Source organism: Scaptodrosophila lebanonensis, unplaced genomic scaffold, assembly GCF_003285725.1.
Source record: "Scaptodrosophila lebanonensis strain 11010-0011.00,11010-0021.00 unplaced genomic scaffold, SlebRS2 tig00000098-arrow-pilon, whole genome shotgun sequence".
NCBI lineage: Eukaryota > Metazoa > Arthropoda > Insecta > Diptera > Drosophilidae > Scaptodrosophila > Scaptodrosophila lebanonensis.
This window is the reverse complement of record NW_022060568.1, coordinates 3,832,333-3,839,485: the sequence shown is the minus strand read 5'-3', so window position 1 is coordinate 3,839,485 and position 7,153 is coordinate 3,832,333.

Here is a 7,153-nt window from a genome sequence, read left to right as displayed (position 1 = left end):
CGAGTACACTCACACATACATAAAGCTATACTATATATACATATGTAGTATTTCATAGAAAATCAATTCAGTGCACAGTCACAGTGCTCAAGCCTTAAGGCCATGAAACCATGAGAGATTGGTTTGTTGGTCAGCATGAACGAAGGCTTTCCGTCTTCGTCACCAACACCATCACCATCACCATCACCACAACCACATCCATAGACATCGCCATCGCCATAGCCATCGCAATCGCAATCACTGTAGTCGTCACAGTATTTGGCATCGGCATTAATATGAATGGCTTTTAACAGAAGTTCATCTCTGCCCGTCAGTCTCCAAGGTCAATGAAAACCAAACCAAATAATTACTGTGCTTTTGTTTATTTCAATACACAATATATCAAAAACATATATATTTATAGGAATAAAAAAACAAAAAAAAAAAAAAAAAAAACAGACACAACAACATTAGAAGACCAAAAACGCCGCACCTCGCTAATGTTCCATCAGAATACAATTAGACAATAATGCGGACTGGGCTGAGAAATATTTAAATTGATTTTCCAAGCATACCATAATTCATAAGGCGGGGTCACCACAACTTTGTCATTTCGAAAAGCACTCCAATTCTTTTCGAATGCAGCGACAACTTCTTCTCACTGAAGAAACCTGGCAGTTCTCAGTGATCTCAAACGACATTATTTTATTAATATGCAGTGGATTAATAAGTGATTAATCTGATTAATCTGGCGTGCATGGTATTCATCTGAAATTTGAAATCTGGATTTGGAATTCCACGGAATTTGTAAAGCAAAACGAAGCATACATTTTGGCTATTTGCCATTATAATTGCTTGTTTTATTTCCATCTGTCAGCAACGACATCATTTATATTTCCCCAATAAGAATATTTACACTAAACTAACAAACTAATCGTACTTACTGGGGGAAAACACAAAACGAAAATACGAGTAATGTGCACAAGCTATTTATGGAACTTGACAGAGAATTGCAATGACGCGGATGTTTACTAAATACACGAATATCAGAATATTCGAAAGTGACATTATAATGGCACTTTTTTTCGGCGACCTTCAAAGTAAAGAATAACTCAAGAAATCGGTTGAATTCTAAGTTAAGTGTTTTTTTTTTATATAAGTAATTTACATTTTTGCGGAATTAAGTTTATCGCTATCAATGGAAGATAATCGAAGCACTGGCAAGAAGTTTGAAATTATCGCTAATATTATGAATATTCAGTTGAATGGTGGGTTGAGTGTTATTTTTAAAGCAATAATGATTTGAGAATTAAAAAGACTACCTACCTACTCAAGTATTTGGGATCTACTTATACCTCATCTAAAAACCTCTCATGGTTTTGTTTAGCTCGAGGACTTCAGCACCGCAAATGACATTTTGATATGAATATGCAGTTGAATCTCCAATTTTGAAAATAGTTACGATATTATCGAAACTAACAAACGCCACTATCGATTAGCTAATAGAATGTTTCAAATATTCACACTGCCAATATGTTTATAGTATCATCGATACTGCTATCTATGCTTTTCGAAAAAGAGTTTAAAAAAAAAACCTTGAACATATAGTTTATATAAACTTTAGAACAGACACACTTTCGTCCAGTTTCCCGTGTTATGTATTAGAAATGGTTGAGGATTTTACTATATACTTGTATATTGCTAATGGTGAGCAGAAGCCCATCATCATTCATTAAATCAAGTTAGACATTGTAAGCTGCTAGTGCGAGCTAAAAAGTTGAGATGCCCATGATGCATGCATTTATATAGTATTTGTGTTTATAATTAAGATGCGATATGTTCGCTGCCATGACACATAGCCCGGCACTTGTTAATTAAGATAAACAGCTTTTCTAGGCACATATTTCTGGGGGCCCCCTTTACGGAATTTGTTTTGCTTTTAATGCAGTTTGCCAGAAAATGCGCTCACATTTGGGCCAGAAAGGCGAAGAGGAACGATAATCATGCGAAGACTCGTTGCTATTCACCTGTGGGATGGTGTTTGAGTGTGTGTGTGTGTGTAAGTGTTGGCCAACTTTGCTTTGTTTGTTGGTTTTTTGTTGGCTTTGTCGTTGGCGGCGGCAGTAGCGGCGGCAACGCTGAGTTGAAAAGATTAAATGTTTTTAATTTTGGCTAATTTGTGACATGCGCGACCTTAATGGCTTCTTTTCACATCGTAAACCCAACTGAGTCGTCCCACCATTTAATTGCTTAACGTCTCTAAAATCTTGGCGTCGCATCGCTCTGCTTTCCTATGAGTCCACAGATATGAATATATATATAAATATGTGTGTGTTTGTGTGTCTGTTGGGCCGCAAAGTTGACAATTCTTTGTGCTTGGGAATTTCAGAAGTCGGGCTGCGAGTTGAGGCTCTGGGGGAGACATGAAATTAATTATGCATTTAAGGCTAAGAAGTTAATTCGTACACATGCATATACTTTTATACTCTTTTATGTACATATACATACATATGTATGTATGTGTATTTACTGCACTTGCCTGCCATCACATTTTTAATGTGCTTTTATATTCAAATTATCACGCATGGCAAATAAGTTTCCATGGCTGTTGTGTTTTTTTTCTCTTCTTTTTTCTCCCACTGTCCAAGCTCGAATGGCTTTGTTTCTTTTCTTATTATAATATTTTTTGCTGCTCTTGTCGCCGAAAAGAAAGCCCAGCAATAATAACAATAACAATACAACAACAACAACACCATTGGCACAAGCTTCAGCTCTTTTTAACGAGCCCCTTTCTGATGATGCCTGTGGGCCAGCAGCGGCATTTATGTTTTCGGCCAAAGATTTTCGAGGCCTCAAGCTAGTCGACTGAGAATGAAAGGAGGGGGAAAAAATAAGAGCGGGCCCGCAGCCAGCAAGCAGCAACCAAAGTTGAGATCCAAGCTCCGCTCAAATGCAATTAGTTTGAACTTCAAGCCAATGAATGGGACACGCACATGTATTAAGACAGCTCAAGGTCGCGGTTTCGATTAAAGGCGGCAGCAATAGGCAAGTAGCAAGAGAGCCAGAGAGCCAGATAGCCAGATAGCCAGATAGCCAGACAGCCAACGGCCCAATGAGCCCTCAGAGTTTCGCAGAGTTTCACCGAGTTCCGGAGGCCCCGGAATGAGCGCCGAGGCGCGTCCGTAATGAGAACAGTGACATCAGTGTCACACAATTATATTTATTGATGTGGACAATTTGTAATAGCATGCGATTTCCTGCTTGTCAAACAACTGCAGTCAGCTTCGCCAACAACAGCAGTTGGTCCATGGACACCTAGAGGTGGTTGCCACACAGCCCCGGACCTGAAGCTGACTGAAGACTGCCGTTTGGAGACGCACTACTTGTAATTAATAGCTTCTCGTGATTTTCGAATAAGTGGGAAGCTGGCATTCGTTTTGAAGTATAGTTTAGAGCAGTCGTAGGATAGTTCCTTTATATATAGTTAAACAATTAAGAGCAGATTGGCAGATTGTATGGGGAACCAATTAAAGAATGGGTCGCAGTAGTTGAAAAGAAACGATTAGACTTGAATTGATATTGAAATTGTCTATAACTGGTAGTCACATCGCAACTTATAGTATATATAAATAGTGTTGTATATATATGTAGAAATAAGGTATTATTTAAGATTTTGTAGCCCCCGTACGTTAATGTTGGTCAAGCGCTAACTTTAAAATAAATGATAAATTGTAGAAGAGTTATCCAAAAGGAGTTGAGTTGTGAAGACAGAAGGAAAACTGTCGCATGGATTTTTGTTAAATTTAAACGCTGAACTAACGATAAAGAACATTATTTAAACCTTAAACCAAGTGCTTATTTACCATTAAGAAAAACTAAGGTAAAATAATAGGGAGACGCATTCAATCGTATATGTATATATACAAGGGCGTAAGCAGGGAGGCCGTTGCCACCCCCCCCCCCCCCCCCCCCCCTTCAAAATTTGTTGCCATATAAAGTCGACCACAAGTTCATTATTATGACGCACTATTTCGCCTTAAAATGGATCTGAGTTGAATTTGTTGAAGTTTTTCCATTGATCATATGCATAAGTTATTTTTGAAGTGCATTATTTAATCAAAATTTTAATTTTTTGGCCCCCCCCCCCCCCCTTTGGTAAAAACTACCTCCACCCTTGTATATATAACTATTTATATATATATATATATATATGTTTTTAAATATTTACAAATTTTTCCAAAACAAAAACTACTTTTCTTGCCCATTGAATGAACTAATCATTCTCTTAATAATTTGTTGGTAGTTCGTCTTCATTGTGTTTGTAATTTTCCATTTTCATGTCATTTTTTTTTAGGTTGAACTATAAAAAAAAATGTGGAATTTATTTATTACAATTCTCCCTACTGATAATCATAGTGTGTCTCTGTATAACAAAAAACAACAATTATAATATAAATGTTATAAAATTTTACTGAAGACGAATCTCTTCACTTGAGGATGGAGGGATCGTATTTTCTGATACATATGTATTATGTACTGACAGATGTGTACCACAACCAATATACGAGTATAAATCAATTGTAATAATAAACAGAAATAGAAAATAAATAAATATTGTCAAATTTGTCGAAATTTTGTTAGCCGTGATTTGCGTGACAGCGGATATCGGTTCACGCTTCCATCCCCACTGGACACGTTAAGGCGGCAACGAAGGAGCCCATAATTGAGCTCACGCTGGCAGCTGCGAGCTAATGACAAGCCCAATCCAAGCCAAACCAAGCCGAGCCAAGCCAAGCCAGGCCAAGCCAAGTGGCCAGCGCCAGTCGTTGACCAGCGTGGAGCGCCATGGGCCGACGAACTAAAACCGAAACATTCTCTGATTCTCTGGTCCCTGTGTCTCTGTGTCTCTGCGTCTCTGTGTCTCTTTGTCTCTGTTGCTGTGGCTGTGACTGTGGCTGTATCTGGTCTCCGGTCTTGGTCTCTGATCCGATCTCTGGCCGGCACTTTGCACCATTATCTGCAACAATTGCCACGCCGCATGCACACGTTAGCCACCTTGTATGCCACAAGCACGCACAGACACCGAAAACAACTACAAATACAGCCGCACCAGCAACTACAACAACAACAACAACAGCAACGCAACAACTTGCAACTCTGCGGCAACTTCTTCTCGTTCACAAGTTGGTCGGCGTGCTGATATGTTGATTAGTCAATGTTCTTGGTCTTCGGACTCATCATAACTGGCCGAGCAGTTGGCGCTACACACATATACATATGTATGTATGTATGTATGTACATATATCAAGAGTTGAAGACAGCAACTCCAACAACAACAACAACAACAACAAGAGCAACCCAATGACAACGCATTCCTCGCCGTGTTGTTATTGTTGTCGCACTGGCGGCACAAACTGCCTTCGATTATTTTGGTAATTTCAGTAAATTATCGGGCATGCCAAGTGAGCGGGAGGCACAATGTTCTGTTCAGTTGGACATATCGCAAGCTGTGCATATCGATCCATAATTTACAAGGCTTAAGGCTTCCAGCTCTGGCGACGAGCCAAGATCTTGCATTATACGATCACTCGTTTGGGCGTACATCGCATTTCCAAGTGTGCTCATGCTTCGGGCTACAATTTATAATCTGCTCATGTTCAGGTTCACTTTTAAAGCTCGCCAGATTTGTCGCTAAAAAGTTGACAAGAATCCATTTTAAACCCCTACTCCTGAATCATATTGGAGCTCCGCTTTAAGCCCAAAATAAACGCGTTAGCCCATTGATTCAGGTCTCTAATCAATTTGTTTGTCTATATTTTAAAAAGCGGATTCAGAGAATAGAGAACTAAGAAAAAAAGATAAGAAGCGATACGACGTCATGTCTCCATGTCCTTGCAAAGATCGCCCAACAACGCAGGCAGTGTTTGCTCCCAACCCACAAGGTAGATGCTATATTAAATATCTTATGATATCTACATATATATCTAAATATCTTATGAGTTATGCTTGGAGTATAGATAGATTTGTTATCGTTTGTTAAAGAAAAACCGAAGAATTCGAAGAATTCCAACAGAGTTTTAAACATTTCTTCTGCATAGGATTCCATCAAAAGTCCAAATATCTTATGAGTTATGATTGAATTAAAGATAGCACAAAGATCTTTTGTCGTTTGTTGAAGAAAAGCCGTGGAATTTGTTTTCTACAGATGGAGCTTTAAACATTTCTTCTGCATCAAAAATCGGCTTAAGTTGTGGTTTCAATTCCTTCTACAACTGATGCGAAAATGTATATTTTAAACAAACGAAACATCGCAGGACTGGCTATAATGGCATTGCTATGTACAAGTATTTTGCGATGCCAGTATAGAAGAAAAGAATAGAGATATAAAATAAAAAAGCATGTGGCATTCGATTTACAAAGTCAGGATCCGACCTATACCATTATAGTTGACTTCGCTTTGATTAATATTTACACCTCTGCTGGCTAAACCGATTTCTGCAAAATATGGCAAACTAAAGTTGCTAAATGGAAGTGCCTTGCACTTACCAGTGGCCAATGGCTAGTGGCCAATAGTTCGGTGCGAGAACGGCAGCCGTTGACGTCGTTGCTGAAAATGCTGAAAAGTCTGGGAACAGGGAGTCGAGTGCCAAGGGATTTTGAAATGGGCCGATCCCGCAAGAGGCGGACACTTGTCATGCTGCACGACTAGCCGCCCTGCCTGTCTAGGCTTTAGTATTGGCATCAGCATCCACATCCACGTCCACATCCACGTCCACATAGACATCGACATCGACAGCGGCATCGCACAAGACAACAACCTGAGTTTAGTTTCTGTTTGAATTTATTTAATAGCATGACAAGGTCAAGACTCCACTACCATTTCGACAGAGTACGCAGCATCGTCCTCCTCTCTGGTAAACTCTTGGCCTGCTGTTTGGCCGCTTGGCCGTTTGGCTGCCTCACCGGCTACCTGCCGACAATTGGCGGCGACTAGCACTGGCACTGGCATTGGCGACTGACGACCAAAGAGCGACGCACAACGACCGACGACCGATGAGCAGCTTTGTGGCTCAAGTTGGGCCGGGCCATAAGTCACAAAGCAATTACAGTGAATTGCTTTCTACAGCCCCAGACAGCATGCGCAATCCACAATAAATAGAGGAGCAGGCGGCGA